The sequence below is a fragment of the Microtus oregoni genome, unplaced genomic scaffold (genome assembly GCF_018167655.1).
Source record: "Microtus oregoni isolate MIOR12 unplaced genomic scaffold, Mior012 000020F_ref0000438, whole genome shotgun sequence".
NCBI classification, from domain to species: domain Eukaryota; kingdom Metazoa; phylum Chordata; class Mammalia; order Rodentia; family Cricetidae; genus Microtus; species Microtus oregoni.
This window is the reverse complement of record NW_024543079.1, coordinates 25,859,607-25,880,547: the sequence shown is the minus strand read 5'-3', so window position 1 is coordinate 25,880,547 and position 20,941 is coordinate 25,859,607. Positions and strand designations below refer to the sequence as shown.

The window sequence follows — 20,941 nt, the reverse complement described above, 5'->3', positions numbered from 1 at the left end:
AATAAGGGCAGGAGCAGAGAAAGTATGGTTAGAGAAAAATGTTTATCTGAAACTCGGGAATTTGTCGATTCTGTTATTTGTCATTTCTCATTGGGCATGCGTGTCAAAGAGTGGCATTGAGGACCACCCATCAGAGGCCTGGCAACTCAAGAAGTATTCAAAATATTTGAAAGGCATCCATAAAGATAGACCTGAGGCAAAGTGACCATTCTATGGACCATCACTAAGAGAAAATGTGGCTGACCAAAGTAAACCAAAAAGATAAAAAACTAGGAGAAATTATTACTGTTTTAGGGATAAGTGCTGAGACACAGGGATGCAAACGGCTTTTAAAAAGAATCATAAAGGAAAATAAAATCTTCTTTTCTCTCCTCTCCCTCCTGATTGGTGGGTAAGTCTCCCCAGGAGATATAATTTGTGATGTCTGCCATTAGCAGCTACTAAAGCCCACTGTGACTGATAGACTAGACTATTATATTTGGGCAAATGGTGTCTTGTAAACCATATCATCTACTTGGAACTTCAGAATGTACTTTGAATCTGTTTCTTCAGTCAGATGTGATGTGAAAACAGGTGCACATTGCCACTAAGCCTTGCTATCCTTTGAATCTGTTGAGGACATCAAAATAGCACTGCCATTTTAATACTCACTAGACGGCATATACATTTCCATGCCCATTTCCTGGTCAGTTTTTGTTTTAATCACATGTAGTTGATGTCAGTTGATCAGAGTACCAATAATTGAATTGGACACTGGAGGCTTGATCCCAGCTCTGCTGCCTGTTGCTTAGCTAAATTGTGACAAACAGTTCAAGTCACGAACAAATGCTTCACAAGCAAATCCACAGTGAACTTCTTGGGACTTCAGTTTTTCCTTCCAAAGTGCGGACAAGAATAATGTCTACCTTGGGGCTCGGTGCATGAAACAGTGGGTAGAAGCACTTTCTGTGCCAGCATGAGCTGAGTTCAGATTCCAAGCACCTGAACCGGTGGTGGTGGCACATGCCTGTAATCACTACATGTAGGAGTCAGAGGCAAGTAAGAGTTCAAAGCCAGCATCAACTACACTGCAAATCTGAGGCTAGTCTGGGCTAGATGAAACTCGGTCTCAAAAACTAAAAAACAAAAAGAAAGGAAGGAAGGAAGGAAGGAAGGAAGGAAGGAAGGAAGGAAGACAGGGAAAAGAAAGGAAACAAGAAAAGAAAATGAAGTGATAAAACAAAACAAAACCCACTAAGTCCCAGTTACCTAAGTAGAGGCAAATCTGTAATCCCAGCACTGAGAACAGCAGATCACAGAGTGAGGCTCACTGACTACCAGATGAGCTCCAAATTAAGGGAGAGACCCTGTCTCAAGAGAATAACGCTAAGAATGGTAGAGGAGGATGCTTGGTGAACTCCTTTGCTCTCATACACACACCTATGTACACATCTATCACACGCGCACACACGCAGCGCTCAGAAGATAATGCCCACCTCACAAACTACAACACAGCTAGTTTTTCTAGCCAAATAGAACAAACTTTCCAGAAACACAGACTGAATTAGAGTATTAGGAAGCGGCTTGTTTATCAGAGAGATAACAACTCCCTTAATAGAATAAGGAAGGGGACAGAACTGGCTGAGAGAAGTCCTCCGTGCACCGTCAGGAGGGATCAATCCCACCTGACGTTTTGGGAAGCTCCAAAGATTTACCTGCAATAGATTCTGGTACTGGCTCTCCTGGGATGTATGCGGCTGTGAGTTTCTTTCTATTGAAGTATTTGTGGAAACCAGGGATGGATGGCATCCGCTGGTGCCTGAGAGAATCATTGTTTCTTCCCAAAGGAGTTCGGAATGAGCCAACAGAGTGTCCACCACACTGCCATCATCTTAAATGATCCTTTTTCTTTTTATTGCCACTTTTCAAATGACACTTCCTTTCAAACTATGTAGGTATATGATCAGGTATCTCTTATTTCAAAAATATTTGACATATCTAAGAATGTAATTTGTGTCAGAATTCCTCAGAGATTTCTTGAGAAACTCAGTCATTTTACAGAGACTGATCGGGTAAGAGAAACGATAGAAAATGGTACTCATTTTAAGCAAAGAAAGGACATTTCAATCATTTAGTTTATCATAAAAATGTAAAAGCAGGCCGGGCGGTGGTGGCGCACGCCTTTAATCCCAGCACTTGGGAGGCAGAGGCAGGCGGATTTCTGTGAGTTCGAGGCCAGCCTGGTCTACAAGAGCTAGTTCCAGGACAGGAACCAAAAGCTACGGAGAAACGCTGTCTCGAAAAATCCAAAAAAAAGAAAAAAGAAAAAAAATGTAAAAGCATCATGAAATTGAATGACAGAGTCTAAGAAAAAAAGGAAGAGGAACAATCTAATTTGAGTGCTTCAAGCTGAGATTTCTTGCTGTTGAGTTGTTTAGCTGGGAGACATCACACCTTCATAAAACACACTGCTTGTGATATTTCTTGATGCTTTTAGGATCTCACACCATTAATTGCTCATGCAGGGATCAATTATTTTTCAGAATACTTTTAGGATTTTTCCCCTAAAATAAGACTTTTAATGGTGTTAACTCCATCAAAGAATTGTCGTGTATCACAAATGTAGTTCCTTTTTGGGACTAAATGTGAAGATTTAAGGGATTTTAATGAAATACATTGTTAATTTCCATTAACTTTTTTTTATTTGGAAAATGTGGGTTCTGTGATCTACTTTAGTATGTAGTGTGGTTTCATCTAACAGTAGAGCATATAGGGCAAGGATTTCGCGTTCATCTTCTGAAATAGCATTCCTATAAGGGCACGGCTTTTAAACAGGTTATCTGTTCAGAGCTCAGACTCTGGGGCTTGCCAAGCTGTCATCAAGATTGACGGATGCACAGCTTAGAATTAAGAAAAAGAATTTTCCATTGAAATCATCCAAGATTGAGGTCAAGTTGAGGTTAAAAGGAAGTCATAAGTGTTCAGGATTCATTTCAAATCTTTTCTGTTATTAGCTTTCATGCAGAAATATCTGTCCTTGGTGACACCAGGGCTATTTCAGAACCTCACAGTCATAAGATCGCTTAGAGAAATGCTCATGACACTCTCCGGGATAAGTGGCAGAACATTTTTCGCTGATCAAAGGTCGTAAAGGACCCCTTGTTCTCTTGATTTTTTGAAAACTTCATTCCCAAAGGAACATCTGGTTGGGGCCTTGGAATCACCCATGACCTCACATGGCCAGGTTCTCGGTATTGTGGGCATCTCAGTATGATGCCCATGGTGTGTGTGCCATATTCAGTGTTTACAGTTTTGCTTGTCAGTTGGATGGGTTTACATTTGTGAAGATTTTAGTCTCCACTGGAAGTTAGCATCTTCTCGAGGAGGAGTTGAAAACAAGCAAGTGAAAAAAAAAAAGGTGTCTGTCTTTATTCCTGAAACAGAAGGTATTATTTTTTTAACCAAGCAGTTACGTGAAAGTTGAAAGAGATCTCTAGAAGTGTTAGAACTCAACTGTCGTCTGCAATGGTGATTCTCTGTAAGCACTGCTGACAAACTTACCACTAGAAAGCAAATCTGGGTGCTCTCGCCCGCTTACCCCACACCACTGCTGACTGGGCAGGTGATGTAGCTATCTGCTTGCAGATCACGGCAGACTGCAGTCCAGACACTGACGACACCTGTTCACAGTGAGTCATTGCAGCTGCCAAGTGGGCGGGAGGTGAGCAGAGAGGATGAGATTTGAGGAGGAGGCACACTAACGAGTAGCTCATCTACACGGTGTTGATGCCAGAGCCAGGCCTGATATGAAATTCACTTCAGGGGGAAGCTGCCCTGGGAAAACATCTGTGGCATTGGATGGGCATTGGAGATGATTACTGTAAGATAGGACATGAACGTTATCTATTGAGGAATTCTCCCTTTACTCTATGGTGCTCTTTTGAAAGGGTTTTGCACTTTAAATTCTAAAAAACAATTTCTGTTTGAGTTAACAAACACGTAGACCATCAGATGAAAGTCCATAAAACACGGGGTTCAAATGCACAAATAGCTGGCACTGTGCTCAGAAACTTCCAAAGAAGTGATGCTATTGTTAAATGTACAGGTGTTTGCCTCCTTAGGTCGGGGAGCAGCCTCTCTCCTAACTGTCCCCATGTTTGTCATGTCATCCTCATCCACTCCAAGACACCTTACTCAGGAGCGGGCGGAGGGAATGATGTACAAACACATCCGGATTCACCTGCCTTATTATTTAATCAGTACCTAATTTGAATTTGAAGGTCAACTAGACCAAATCATAGGCTCATTAATATTGAAATCAAAATCAATTAATACCCAGGTGCACACCCGATCTGTGTCCCTTCGGAACTCCATGAAAGTCACACCAATGCTTTTTGGCATTTTGAAGGTAGAATGTCACCCGAGAAGGGATTTCTGAACCCTTTAATCTAGCTTGAGACTTCATGGAGGTCAAAATGACTGGAGAAAAAAAGGAAATCTGGATCGAGATCAGCCATGATAACAGAGCCAAAAAGGGAAGATGCGGTCATGGATGAGGAAGCTATGGTTAAGACATGATGATCATCAGTGGTGCTATTATCATTGTTAGCCTGCCAGGGAAACAATTGAAGAGAAACAAAACATTGTGCCACCCAATAAATTACTCTCCACCTTAATCTATCTTTTCTTAGTCCTCTTCCTGTCCTTATTGTCCACTGTTCTCTCCTGAGAACTTTATCCTGATACCCACCCTAGCTGGAACAAAAGTGTACCCTGTTCCACATCTGCATGGATAGAGGGTCTGGATTCATTTCGGTCCATCTCAGCTACCCACTTTTGGCTTGTCAGTCTTACTAAGCATTGCTGGATGGCTGCCTCTGGTCCGTCAGTGGAGGGAAAGGAACTGGGGCAAACAGCATGTGTCCATCATTCACTGTTTTATATCTGCCTACAGTGTGCCACCCATTGATCAACAGGGCTTGGTTATCAACCTATAGGTCAAGCCCCTTTTGAGGTCAAAACACCCCTTCACAGAGGTAGCCAAAGACCATTAGAAAACGCAGATATTTACATTATGATTTATAACAGTAGAAAAATTACAGTTATAGAGTAGCAACAAAAGTACTTTTATGTTGGCATTGGGGGAGTCGGAGTTCACCATAACATGAGGAACTGTGTTAAAAGGTCACAGCTTTAGGAAGGTTGAGAACCACTGCAATACGGTAACTGGAGACTCAGACAAGGAGAGCAGAAGGTATGGGAGGGGGAGGCTCTGTGTTGATGTGGGCCCCACAGATGATGCTTAAATGAGCTTGCAGCCACTTGTTTTTGTTTATACAGATAACATGCATTCATTTGAAAACATTTTCATATAGAAAATTATAGAAAGTAAAATCATATAATGACTTCCCCTTTAAGGACTAAATTGCAGAACATTTTTTAAAAGTCTATTCTGTTGCTTCATTTAACAGCAGACCATGAATATTCTCTCATGTCTTTAAATATGCCTCAGAGGCATGACTTTTATTGGAGGTATGACATTCCATCATCTGGTGTCCCACCATTTATACTGGCAGAGCCCTAATGTTGAATTATTCAGTTATTTATAGTTTTCTCTATTGTAAATAACAGAAGATGTGGCTCATGCATTTTAGATGGTTAGTGCATACGCACGCACGCGCGCGCATGTGTGTGTGTGTGTGTGATAAGTTCTTCAGCATAAATTCCTGATCCTTTGTTGATTTACTAGAGAAACAGCTAACATTTTTGCTTTATTGCTTGTACGTATTTTCTAATTTTTAAGAGTAAGGCGTGACTATTATATAAATAAGCAAAAGAAAAAGAGAAAAATATCAATTACAATTTGAATTCTCAGAAATTAGTATTTGGAAAATGCTGCTCTATAATCTTGAGATATTTTTCTCAGCAGCAACATATATATAAAGTTTTGTTTTAAATTTTGTACAGGCCAGAAACATTCTTTAACCCTTGTAACTATACAATCATTTCTGTAAGAAAACTCCATATCTCAACACCATCATACATTAAATAAAATAAAATGATAATAGAACCTATGTTATGTAATATTATAACACCGAGCATTAAAGCGAGTCAATAATTTAAGAAATTTCAAGGTATGCCTGCTACCCATCTGGAAGCTAAAACGTTTTAACCACCATTAAATAAATGTTTGCTCATTTATGAACACTGTATCATATTCTACACACATTTCTGAATCTCCCTTTGCTATGAGCAGCAAACCTTCATGGAAACGCCTCTAAGTCACTCTCTGTAGATCTATTTCATCCATTTTAAAGCTCACATCATGGCTCATAGTTCAGATGTATCATAATTTATTCAGCGATTCTCTTATGATGAGCAAGCGCTTTCTCTCCTTTTTATTGCCACACAAACAATGCTACAATGGCTGCTCTTGCCCGTAGATTCTCATATGCGGGTGCTCTTATTTGTATGGGAAAGATTCCAACAATGTGAGCCGTGCTTTCCAGAGTATGTGTTTTAACAGACATTGCCAAAAGCCTGCCTCCAAAGGCTGTAACAAACCATATTTCCATCAGCAATTGCTGTTTTGTTCTTTCTAAACTTTTCCAGCTGAATGGGTGTAAGGCAGCATGTCATTGATATTTTTAAACATCAGTTTTATTAGCTCGGCTTCGCAGGTAACAAAGACCCAGGACATTCAAAAAACCAGTTCAGTTACACAAAATGTAGAGCCATAATTTGAAAACCAAGCCAGTCAGAACCCAAATCACATCTGCTATTCTGCCCCTTCCTTCCTGATAGGACAGGAGACATGAGAGAACAGGAGGGGGCAGGGAGGGCAGCCCAGGAATGCTATTTATTCCAAGAGCAAAGTGAGCAGGGTACTGGAATGAGGCCACCGGGAGAAAGCAGTTTGCAGATAGCTAGCTAATGTATTCATCATCTTGACCTTGACACTAACATACTGCCAAGGTTATGATGCCAAGTGGCACTCAGATATTCCCCACACTAGGCAGAAAGCCCAGCCCTTTCGCATCACATTCAGGCTTCCAATGTTGTGGGTGTGCCATTAATTTATTGTTACTTCCCAAATGCATCCGGTAAAAGTCCACGCCTGACTTGTTCAAAACTCTGTCTTGAAATCCTGACCACTTTGTGGAGCCCACATCTAGTCGTTGTGTCAGTCCTTGCTCCACCCCTTCCCTTTTCCATCCCTTCCTTCTTCATCCTTCTATTGCAAACGGTCTGAGCAAACATTTCTGATTATTATATTAAGAATTGTCAGCAATGCTGGCAACGGTTAGGGGACACGTGCACATGTTTACCTTTCTCCATTTCTTCCTTCCTCATTACTCAGTGATAAGCTACCCTGCTTCCTGTGTATTTGCTTACTGCACTTCAAAATGCACGCTCCTGTGTCAACATTAGCTATGTGCGTGACACATCGAGCCTAGGGTGTAAATAGCTGAGGAGCAGGTTCCAGTTCTCATTGTTTGCATGCTCTCTACAAAGTCAGTTCTCAATGCTAATTTAATTTAACCAAGGGAAAGAAAGTAAGTATGCATCTCTGTTAATGAAACTCTAAGAGTTTTTTGGAGAATTTAATTCAGAACCATGCACCACAAGAAATACTATGTATAATTTTACGAATACACATGGAAAATTATCTGATTTTTCCCCCCAAAAGAATTAGCTGAAAAAGCAGAGATAGAATCTGCCACAGAGGATGGGCAATGCACAGTTGTACCAGGGTGCCCTCCTCAGATTCTGTTACGATTATCATGGTGTTTAATAAGAGAAGTTGTCTTTCAGGACTGTATGATTCCAGAAGTAAACTTTCTCTTAAAAATATACCATGGTACAGAAATGTGAACGGTAAATCCAAGCCAGACACATCTCTGTTCGTTTTCAGACTCAGATGTTTTTATATCCTCAAGGAGAATAAAGTAAACACGTTTAAACATTTTTATCTTAGTTGACATGAAATGATTATAAGTAGTTATGGGTTAGAGCACTTCAATGCATGTGTATAGCATAGAATCATGTGACCTCAAACAAAATAAGCCTTTTTCTCTCTTTGCTATCTTGATTTTTATGATGCTGAGACTCAAACCTGTGTCCTAGCACTTGTACACTAGGCAATCTCTACTTCTTTGCACCACAGTCCCTGGCAGAGGTGGTGTTCCTAGCTAAATACAGAACATCTGTTCATTCAGTCCCTAGGAGAGGTGGTGTTCCCAGCTAAACAGAGAATATCTGTTCATTCAGACCAGTCTCTTTCCCTTGAAATATTCTTTAGAGTAACTCAGAGATACTCCTACATGATTCTGTATTGAACTCAAACATTAATGTTTGAATTAAAAATCAATGCTGTACTTAAAGTATGTTCTAGGAAGTTCTAGAGTTTATTTTGAAACAAAGGCTCTAAACCTTCCAAGAGTGAAAGATACAGTACTTGCTATGGATCAGACTAGTCATTTGGATATGCTTCATAGTGAAGCTTTTCTAGTAAGCTTTTTAAAAGCTTTGATTACATACATTTAAAATGGATTAGCTATGAGAAAATATGTAATAATTTATATACCATTAGACTAAAAGTATGTTTATGTAACTGGAAATTTCTTTCCAGTCTGCCAGTTCCCAAATAAACACTGAGAGGCTTATATTAATTACAAACTGTTTGGCATATTAGCTCAGACTTATTATTAACTAGCTCTCACAACTTAAATTAACCCATTTCTATTATTCTATATTTTACCATGAGACTTGTGGCTTATTACCTCACATCTTGCTCCTCAAGCAGCTGCTGACATCTCTCAGACTTCTTTTTTTTTCCTGTATCTTTGTTTGAATTTCCTGCCTAGCTATATTCTGCCCTGTCATAGGCCAAAGCAACTTCTTTATTATCTAATGGTAATAAAACACATTCACAGCATACAGAAGGGCATCCCACATCATGTTTATTTAATACTAGTCAAAGATTGTTAAGTGGCAATGGAAAAACCAAAATAATAGCATTACATTTATTATCATTTATTATTTTCTCCACTAATTATAGCTGTTGTAATATAGTAGTCAACTCAGCTAAGTATTATATTGGAAAATACTCTAAAGGCAAATATTTGAGACAAAATCAACCCCAGAATAGGAGATGAAGGTTTTCGATAGATCTGGAATGCCTTTATCTAGCACAATGGTTTAAACTTAAATTTAAGTTCAAATAAGTCTCAATTTATATAAGAAATTTTATGATTATTTTCTAATTTTGTGCCCTAGGTTAAAAATTCTTTAGACGAAACTTGCAGGCTTTATGGACCACATGGGATTGCGATCTCAGCAGCTTGCTTGGTGACTCTCTTGACTTGATCCTGAGTTTTCTTTTGGGCCAAATATACATGAAAATATTTATATAGCATTCACACACTTAACCAACTAATCAAAAATATTTGGGAAAATTGCATCTGTACCAAGCATCTGCAGATTATCCCCATGGCACGTTCCCTAAGCAATACAGTATGACAACTCTACATGTAGACATGATTTGAAGTGTATGGCAAGATGTGCTTATGCTGTATGCAAATGCTGCACTATTTTCTGGAAGGAACTTGAACATTCACAGGTTGTGATGCCCACGTGGGAACTCCTGCAGATGCAGAGGAATGACTGTCATCACCATTGAAAGGATGTGGTGCTGTTGGTATTAGTGCCAGCACATAGGACCACACTAGGACCAAGGAATCTAAGACTTGTCTATCCACAAAATAAAGAATAGAATGACATCTGTGTCTACAAATTAAAACCACATCTCTCATATTAAAAACGCTTCACTCCTTAAAGAATACTTTTTGCTATCCTTAATCTAATCTTATCTGACTTATCATTTTCTTGTTAATTAGTGTGAAAATTAAGTTTGGAAGAACTCTGTAGAACAGTCCTAGGAAAGACTGTGTTCTTAGAGAACTTGGATAAATGCAGAAGATCTGTTAATTGATATCAGGCTGTTTTTCTGTGAAATACCCCCAGAGGAGTTCAGAGATGCTCAAACATTGTACATATTGAATTCAACAATTTTAACGTTTGAATTAAAAATCAAGGCTGTTAAAGGATGTTTGAGGAGCTGCTAGTGTTAATTTTGAAGGTATGTATTTTTTGTCACTACATATGTTAGAACTCTGCTAAAGCTCTGAGATCCTGACATTGTTTCATTTGGAGACACACAAGTCACATGATCATGTTTTGACTGGACAAAGACATCAGGCAATATATATATATATATATATATATATATATATATATATATTAGATATTCTTTATGTGCTCATATATTTGTCAAATTCAGAGGCCACATGACAGTGCTCTTGCTTAGGCAGCCTCATGCCTGAAAATTTGCAGCATCTTTAAAGCTGCTGGTAGATGTTCCTTGGTAAGAAAGTTCAGGAGTCAATTAGAATCATTGGAAACCTCAAAGTTAAGCAGTTTCAATGACTCTGCACTTCTCCGCATATAACATGCATTGAGAAGCTCAGAGAAAATTGAGTATGTAGTATTTGGTATGCTAATTAATAAAATTCAAATCATTAAATATTTTATTCATTCTTTATTACTTTTATGGTACAGCATGATTTTTGAGCATCATGAAACTTAGTTTGGTAAACAATCCATAAAAACCAAAGAACATAGCTTATGATATAAAAGAAGGAAAAGTAAAATGACACTTGAAGGTGGGGTCTTGAATTTATCCTGGTACAGTGATGCTTGGGAACACTTCACAGAAATTTCAGGAAGAGACTTTCTGTTTCTAGTTTTCAATAATAGATATGCACTAGAAAAAAACACGTTGCTTTGTCTCCTTTTCTTTTCTGTCATGTGTACGTGTGCATATGTGTGAATTTCTTTGGTATTGTGCATGGGTACAGTGTGTACACTTGATTGTGTTGACTTGTAGAGACATAAGGGTAATGTCAGTTTTCTCTTTCTAGTACTTTCCACCTTTATTTTTTGAAGCAGGATTTCTTATTGAATTGGAGACTCATCAGTTGCCTAGTTTGGCTGGCCAAGCACCTTCAGGGATGTGCCTTTCTCCCCTTCACTCTAAGAGCACCATTACAGGCTTCTTCAATGTGTTCTTGGAATCCAAACTAAAGTCTTTGTGCTTACATGGCAGGCACTCTAGCAACTGTGCCACCTCCCCAGTCCAGGTCTCTCTGTTTTATTGTAACATTGGTTTGCACGTATTTATGTAGTGCTGTATGATAATTAGATCCACATACATAATACTAATAAATAAATCCTGTAGTAAATACTTCCATCCTCTTAGTCCTCTACCATTAATCATCTTTATTCATTGTCTTCTTTAATGTTCTTTTAATTATTTTGAATATATCATAGATCACTATAACCAAATGTTACCTTACTCTAATCCAAGAAATAATTCCTTCTGTTTGCCTTTGGTATCTCTTGATTTTTTCTTTCCTTTCTCTCTCTAGTTCTCTGAGTCTGTGAGTACCACTCTTCCACTCTATTTTTTGAAATCAACTTTTAGTGGAATACTTTAAAACCAATTACAAAGACAAAATTTCTTAATATGCATTGATGGCATTTAATAGTAAATTTATCTTCCTGTTTTATTTGGCAATGAGTCCTGATATTTTTGCAGAATGCTAAATTGAAGTGGAAAAGCAAACTGGTTATTTCACTCATGAAAATGGAAGGAAGGGATAGTGATACTCCTATAAAAACAGACCTTGTTTTGTTACCCAGTGCAGTACAGGGAAGGACATTTCTTCTGTCTTGACCTAAGGTTTATCATTCTCAAGGCAAACAAGCAAGCAAAGCAAGCAAGCAAGCAAACAAAAGCCTCAAAGCAGGAAGCTCATTGTAGCACTTCAGTTTTTACACACCCATGGATGTTGCCCTTGGCAACCACATCCCTCCTTGACAAGCTGTGAGACAGAATCAGTTACTCTTCCCCATGAGTGTTTGCATTCCATATGCATAGACAAATACTTCAGTCCACCTGGACTTCAGACTAGTTACTTAAGGTCTAAAAGACAACTCCAAGCTCTAGGCCCTGGTATTCTCTGAATTTCCTATCTTCTACCTTCTACTGTCTGGAATTTCCTGCCAAACAGAATGTTAGAGTATACTTGTTGAGAGAAGCTGAAAATACAGCATTACTATCTTAGACCGATGTTTACTAGGGTCAGTAGTAGGAGACCAGCAGATCAGATGACAGGCCATGGGCTTCAGTTAACTCTGCATTCCTAAGTTTCCTTCTGAACATTCTGTGTCCGTGATAGAATCCCCTTCAGGATTCTTCTCCAAAGCATCCCCCAGGATAGAACTGACCAAAACCATCAGACTCTTGCTTCAACTTTATTCTCTGTACAGTACTACCTTAATTTACAAATACATTCATCCATTTACACTAAGGCCTTTCTCTCCTCTCTGTAAAATACTTCTAACTCAACAATCTCTCCTTTTCATCGAGCACAAAATTCTAGACATCTGCTTGTGGTCCATATGGAAACCATGTGTCCTAGGGTTTTTAGTATCGTTCTAACAGCAACGATTCTAACTTCTTATCAGACCACATAACATGATTTCTGAAAGGGGAAAAAAGTAGCTTCCTCCTGAGCATCCAGGACCATTCTGTAGGAGACTAGATGTGACTGTTGTTGTACAAACATTTCCTAGTTCACAGAAGAAAAATAAATGAAGACAGTGATAACAAATTGTAATTGTTATTACTTTCCCTTAACCTCAAAATGTCCCTGTTGTCACATCATGCCACTTTGTCACTTCTACCTTTATTTTGAAGCCCTTCTGCAGGAATTAAATAATTATGCCCAAGTGTTTTCGAAAACAAATCCCAATGGGTGGACTTGAGGAATAGCAACAACCCCAGAATGGGACAGTCAAAAGACCCTCCAAAGAGCGAGCTACTTAGTTCATACAGTAACACTTTAAGATAGGCCCTGGTCACTGTCAGCTGCTGCAAAACCAACAATTCAGAAAAAAAAAAATGGTTTCTCGTACAAGTAAAATCCTCAAGGACAACACGTGCTCCCGGCATTCATTAAGAGACACAAATTAGTTGAGGCTCCTGGTTTTTAACCCATGGACTCCCATCTTGAGTCTTGACAGACACCCATTCAGCAATGGGAAAGGAGGTTTTTCTAGGAAGGTTTGACAGTGGGACATGTTATATCTACATCATTCCCATCAGCCAGGGTCAGTCATGTGAGATTTATGGACCGTGTAACTGCCCAGAGGGGGTTCTTAAGGCTCCAAGTGTGTTTTTCCTAAGAGGTTAGGAGAAGGCATACGAGTCTGGTGAGCACCTATGGGATCTGTTTCAGAGACAGGTGGTGGGGCACTCATTGCTCTAATACAATTTGTCGTATGTTGTTATGAATTTCACACACTAATATTTTGAACCAACAGCTATTTGCAACAAGTCTCAGGAAAGTATATAGAACTGAACCCTATTAAGTCAACTGATTTTATATAGGTCAAAGCTCATGGTGACTTTTTTCCTTATTTCAAATAAAATATGGCAGTTCCTAAGGCCTGGTGTCACAAGTCAATAAGATTACAACACAGTCCTTGAGTTCCTTTAATATGCTAATGCTACCTTAGGAGAAAATACATCTGCCAATTGTTACTGGTGGCCAGTGTCTAGGCCAGGTGTTTCCAGGTGTGGGCATATTATCTAAACAGTTAAAAATAAGGACTTCTACAGATTGCAAAGGCAGCAAGGAGACTTTACTTAGAAGTAAATCAAATAGCACAGATCGGAAAGAGAGGCACTGCAATAGAGCAGCAGGCCTCATGATTGAGAGAGAACTCCACAGCCCCGGTTACTGCCTGGGGTCTGCTTTGTGGAGTCAAGAAGAAAGAGGGGCTGGGCTCTAAAAGGCATGGAATATTTGAAATTTTTATATTTTGATTGACAGGTTATATATTTTCATTTCCAGCTGTACATATCCCTATGCCTGATTTTACTCATGCGTATGCCTTTATGCACAGGCAGAAGATGGTGACTATGGGACTTTTTCTAAGAGTTCAAATGGCACAGATTACCTTACAGTGTACGCAACACAAACCCATGCAGACCAGACTGACCCTTGTTTTTTCCAAGCCTGGATACACTAGGAGTTTATTTGAATAGAACTTGTATAAATTTGGTTGTTGTTAGGGGCAATGAAATTTATACTGTTGCTTAGAGAGCAGTATATTCATAGCATATGGAGGCTCGGGTGCTGGTGCTGGGTGCCTTGTCCAGGAATGAGGGGTGTGTGTGTGTGTGTGTGTGTGTGTATGTGTGTGTGTTATACATACAGGTATACACAAAAAAGATAGGATGCCGGGTGCATTTATTAGAAGAGGAGGATTGAGCAATCCAGGTAGAGTGCCAGTGCTTGCCCACCTTATCAGCCAAGCCCCGGATTTACCTCATAGCCCTCACTGCTCTGTTTTCTGAGGTCCTGTCCTTTGCAACCTTCCCCAGCTATAAGTTTGAGTCTGTAAATCATGGATTTTGTTTTAGTTTGGTTTTTGTTTGCTTGCTTGCTTGCTTGCTTTTGAAATAGAGCCTCATATAACCCAGGCTGGGCTTAAAACCGCTATGCAACATGGATGACCTTGAATTTCTGATTCTCCTGACTTTGCCTCCCTAGTTCCAGGATTAGAAGCACGTGACACCAGGCATAGTTTATGTAGCTCTAGGTTTGAATCCAGGTCTTCAAGGACGCTAAGCAAGCCTTCTACCAATATGCCACTTCTCTAACCTGTCTATTGGTGTGGGGGTGTGGAAGGATCAATTCACATTACTGAGGATCAAACTCAAGATCCTGTGTATGCTAGGCGGTCACTCTACACCTACATTTCTATCCCCCACCATCACAATCATTTAAGTTTCATCAGGAGAGAGATAGTATCTATGTTGACTCTCGGTTGAGTCCTAGTGATATAGATACAGTCTAGCCTACAAACAGCTACCAATTAAAATTTGATTGCATGTTATAGCCCAACAGCCAACAGATTTTTATTTGCCCTTAATTGTTAGTAAGACGTAATGTAATTAAAAAGTACAGTCCTTGCCCTTCCAGGACTTTACAGTCTAGATGTAAAAATAGAGGAGCGTGTGAGAAATGCCAAATAGCCGCACGATCATCAGTTAATAATTATGTCGCCCACATTGTAAACTAGTTCCCAGTCTAAAAATGTCCCATCTTTCATTCTTATCTTTCTAACTACAATTACCATCCCAAATTAAAATAAGGAAAATGAACCCTGGAGCTATAGTATAGTTAGTCTGAGAGCACGGAGCTAGGGTATAAACTAGGCAAGACCAACCACAGCATGGTAAGTGCTGGGGAGGGAGCATACCGGAATTTCCTGAGAGGTCTTGCAGATAACCTCTGGCCTTGGGTTAACTGTAGTGTAAGTAGAAACAGTGAGCCATGAGCTAGAATCTGAAAGCTGAATGTAGAAATTATTTTATCTGCAAGAACAGTTAGGAACAGGTGAAAGCAGGGTGCCAAAGGCCTGTTTTAGGTACAATGGGCAAACTTTCTTGACCTAAATGACAGATCCATCATCCTGTCACTCTTCGGTTGCAGAGAAAAGTACCGTGACTGTGAGGCACAGTGAATACCAGACTAGGGGATCTGGGTCAAGTCAGCACAAAGCAGCCATTTTCTGTCATTAGGAACCATTTGTATATACACAGCAGTTCAGTGTACTCAGGAAAAGCTACCTGACCAGTAGACACGTTTCCAAGCCATCCCTGTAACTATTTGGAGAGGCTGCTCTACAAACCAAAGTCAAATTTCTACTTTCTAAGAGATGACTCTTGGCTAAGTTACACTGTCCCATTTGGTCCTGGTTGGCTGTTCCTTCTTACTCTTTGCTTGGCTGTGTCTTCCCATTGTTCTCACCTTCGGGTCAGTCCTGAGCAATGTATTTCTGTCATTATCCCTCGCTAACTCAAGTGGAGTCTTTCAATGAGATCTCCACCTTAAAGCTCTTCAAAGAAGAAGCAATTGGCCTGGACACTAAGAGAAGACAATGTGGAAATTTTGGAAAGGTAGACCTAGCATCTCTCCCTTCTATCCCCAAAACAGCAATTATCAGCTTCATCTCCTAATACAGTTAGCCCTCATCTCCTGACTTTTCCTTAATAATGACATGCGAAACCCAACCCTAAAGGTTCTATTGCCTCTGTTTACAATGGTTCTTTGGCAGGAAAAATAATAAAATAAGGTGTGATCACAAATATGTTTGAGGATTATTCAGTCTTTATGTGGTAGACTCTTAGACCTCATTTTTTTCCCCAACAGCAGTAGAACATTAGATACTGGTGGTTCCTAAGATGGCATTACCTTTTGGAGAAATGTATCGTATACTTCTCAATTAAAAATAGTACCAGTGCTCTGCCTACACAACTTTGTGTACTACTGTGATTATTTTTAAAATAATGAAGTGCCAACATCATGTTTAACAAGAAATGACTTAAATCCTCTTCCTGCAGGTGACTCTTCCTACCTTTTTTTCCTTCCCAAGGTATTTTTATCATAAAATATAATTACATCATTTTCCCATCCCTTTGCTCTCTCAAAGCACTCCCATATATCCCCCCTTGCTCCCTCTTAAAGTCATAACCTCTGTTTTCTTTCATTGTTATTCTTCTATATCCCTGAAGAAAGAAATGCCTCTCTACTCCCAACATTCATCAACTGCCAATAGCCTCAGCTAGGAATGGGGCGTTGTGAATACTCCCCCACTACCCCACTTTTGGCTTTTGTTCAGATTGATTTTGTGTAAGTTGTGAGCATGTTTGATTACACTGTGTCGATCATATGTACATTCCTGGAAAATATTGTTTATTTATAACCATCTAACACCTCTGGCTCATAGACTTTCTGCCCTCTCTTCTACAGTGATCCTCAAACCTTGGGAGAAGGGAGTGTGGATAGATGTCTCATTCAGAGTTAGGTACCCAGCAGTCTCATTGATCTCTGTGTCCATTGTGTTCAACTGAGAAAAGAAGCTTCCCTGCTGTGAATGAGAGATGCACTGATGTATGGTTATGATTATAAGACATTAGGAGTTACTATTTAGCAGAATAATAGGCCCTAGGACCCAATGCCTCTCTAGTCACAAGTTCTTTGACCTACAATACTGCCAGGCATGGATTCTATATTATGGAAGAGCATATAATCTAAACAAAAAGTATTGTTATTGCCAAGGCATTCATGTGGCTTTTGTACCAGTAGACATGTCTTCCCAGGCCAGTCATTATTATAGCTCATAGGATTCACTGATTGATGAGACTGATGATTGTTCTTCTCCTCTGATAGTCTTCCTGGCTTCATCAATCACTATTAAAGCTAGCCAGTAAGAATTAAGCTTCTATATCAGTATCACTTTGGTTTCTCTACAACTGATGACTAATGTATTTGGTCTCTTCTGCAATTGGATCTTACAATCAAGCTCAATCAATCAACCAAGAATAACAGCAGTAGGATGTAATGTTTCCTAAAGAGGTAACCCAATTTCAGCATGGGTTTTTTTTTAATTGACAGCTTATAGTTTCTAGGAGCAGTACCTTATTATGGGTAACTCCACTAATATTTTTCCTATATATGTATGAACTTTAAGATGTCTCTGTAATTGTAGGCTTCCAATTGACTTTTCTGAGGTCTTTAGTGATAGCTACCACTCCCCATAGTTTCCCTTCTACCCTACCCCAGAGTCCAGCACTGTGAAGAGTGAATATGTATCATTTGAATATGTATTATTTGGATATGTATTATTTAAGCTAGTAAGTCCATGAAAAATGAAGCAGAGTGGCAAAGCCAGCCACAAGGTTGGGAAAACTGACCATAATTTCTACAAAATTGTGCGAGAATTTACTCTGTATATTAGAAAACTCAAATAATGTTATTTTGAAAGTAGAAAATAGCACATTTTAAAGTTTAATCCCTTAGTAAGTTTCTCAAGGCCCTTGTGACATAACATTTTATAGTACTCTTTTCTTTCTAGTGCTGTAAACTAAACCCAAAACCTTGTACTTCTGAGGTTAGGTATTCTACCCCTGAAATACATATCCAACCTCCAGTGTTTAATATACTTTCCTTAGTTTATCTGAAAAAAAATACTATCCTTATCATTCGAATATTTCTATATACCTATTTCCTATAACACTCACTATCACCTGATTGTTTTCTATAACCAGACTCATTTGAAAATAAAATTTAGTGAATTTGTTTTATTCTGCATGACTAACCTGCTCCACTCTTTAGCTTTCTGTCAGTTTTTGATCTGATACAAGTTTCCAAACACTCTCTATTTTGAAATGAACATAAATGTGGAATTTTAAAAGATGTGTCTGAAAGAATGTCAAATGTCTTAAAATAATATTTGTGAAAAGCACATTGGAATAACTTAAAGTATCTATATATGCACACTTAGATAATAAATGTAAAATTAGATAATGTCCTTGCAAGATCACGTAGTCAAGTTATGTAAGAGTGGTGCATGTTGAGCTTAAGTCTTGATCAAAGAATTGGGGAGTAAAGATGCTAGTCTGTTATCCCACCATCCAGAAGACAGGAACTTGTGAAGCAGTTCTCCCAAGAGACTCTGCAGCTTTATCTATCAGTCACCCATTCAGAGAGCTCATCAGCTCCTAATAATCAAAGATTGCTCCTTCCCTGCCACGGGAGTCTCCCATGTCAAAAGTCCTTAAAGGCTATGGTCCAAACTGTATATATCTTTCGAAAAACCTATTCTTCAACTTTATCTGTAACCTTGCTGTCAGTGAAATATGGTACAGCATAGGGCAACCTCTCCCCCATTTTCCCTGAGAAAGTGGAAGGCACTGTTCTCTGTGTGACCTAATTAAAGTCACCATGATATAATAGAACTGTTCTGTCAGGAAAAAAAAAGTAAGAATTTAGTTTTAACACCAAGTCTTAGGAGAAATCTTGGTGATTATCTAGGCCATCTTGGTTTGAGTTCCCACAAAATTAATCTTAAGATGTACAGTGTATACTTAGTGGGGGAATCAGAAGCACAGATGAGGCATAAAGAAATGAAACTGAGAGGAAAAGAGACCCAATGGACTGTATCAACAAGCATGGTGCTGCTGAAGCACTCTGAGGCAGTGTTCCGCTACGAAAGGTGTGGGATAGATTCAGAAGTGTATTCGTGCGGGAGTGAGAAAATGCAGTCTTTACCCCTGGTTCCTTTGGGGACAACAATAAGACATTTAGCCCATGACACTCCTGCGCAGTCCATGATAGCACTCCCAGTCAGTCTCAGGAAGTTCATCTACAAGAACTTTCTGGAGCAACCTTGAGAGAAGTCCAGCAGGATCACAATGGGTAAGACACAGTCAGTCATCAAGCTTAGGTGGTCAGAACTGGTTCTATCCTATTCACTATAGCTCTAAAGAGATCTCAGAAGTAGGAAGGACCTGGAAAGGGGCATGAGGAAATGAAGCAGGTCAACTCCAGCTTTAGACCTTTGCTGCAATGATTCTACCAGGATTATATAAAAATAGTCAAAAATTGGTGTCTTAGTTAGGGTTTCTACTGCTGTGAAGAGATACCATGACCATGGCAACTCTAATGAAAGAAAATATTTAATGGGGTGGCTTGCAGATTTAGATTTAGAGTTTAGTTTATTTTCACCAAGGTGGGACACAGCAGCATGGAAGCAGACATGGTGCTGGAGAAAGACCTAAGAGTTCTACGTCTGGATCCATAGGCAACAGGAACTGAATTCTGTGTCACACTCAGCCTGATCAAAAGAGACCCCAAGCCCACCCCCATTGTGACACACTTCTTCAACAGTCCACACCTACTCCAACAAAGTCATACCTCCAAAAGGGCCTCTCATTTTGGGGACCATTTTCTTTTCAAACCACCACAGTTGGATTCAGTTTGAATATACAGTAACAGAGACAAAAGTAAAATAACCGTGCTCAACTCCATAGAATGAATTACTCTGAAGTAATCCACAAGGCAGAAAAACTTAATTTAAAAAAAAAGAAAAGAAAAGCGCATGAGAAAATGGGAGCCCATGAGTATATCAGTCTCTAGTCTTTGCTCAGCTGGATAGGCTTTGTGAGCCCTTCCAACGTGAAGAACAAGTCCAAGGTCACAAAAAAGATGCCCAGTTCTTTGAAGTTCACATAGAATTAACAATTCCCACAAAGAGCTGCTGCTGCTGCTTCTTCTCCTTCTCCTTCTCCTTCTCCTTCTTCTTCTTCTCCTCCTCCTCCTCCTCGTCCTCCTCCTCCTCCTCCTTGTCGTCCTCCTCCTCCTAGTCCTTCTCCTCCTCATCCTCCTCCTCCTCCTTGCCCTCCTCCTCCTCCTCCTTGTTCTTCTCCTCGTCCTCCTCCTCCTCCTAGTCCTCCTCCTCGTCCTTGTCCTCCTCCTCATCCTCCTCCTCCTTCTCCTCTATCTCTCTCACTTTTCAAAACAGGGTTTCTCTATGTAACATATCTGGCTACCCTGGAACTCACTCTGTAGACCAGGCTGGCCTTGAACTCACAGAAATCTGTCTGCTTCTGCCTCCCAAGTGCCAGGATTAAAGGTCTGCATCCCCATGGCCCAGTAGGTGTGTGCCACCACTGCCAGGCCCATATTGTTATTGTAGTCCCCAAACACAACTTTATATCATTTTGAGGGGAAAGATGAGTTGGGATCAAACAGGATAAGCTATGAGTTAGTCTTTGAAATTTCTAGAAAAATCTTTGGTTATGAACAGCATCTCCACTAGCCTTTTAAGTGTCTGGTTGGAACAACAAAAGATGGGAGTTAACATATTTGTGAATCTGGGCACAGAGTCTATTGACTTAATTTCTCATTGAAATAAGACAACTGATAACTACTGACCCACTGCTAGGGTCTGACTGCTCAAAGCTCACTAGAAAAGCCCTTCT

General features: G+C 39.6%; 1 protein-coding gene across 4 annotated transcripts in view; it reads left to right on the top strand.

Annotated features, from left to right (window-relative positions):
• Positions 1–20,941, top strand: part of Macrod2 (mono-ADP ribosylhydrolase 2) — a 1,907,927-nt gene that overhangs the window by 1,796,465 nt on the left and 90,521 nt on the right. The window lies entirely within an intron of this gene.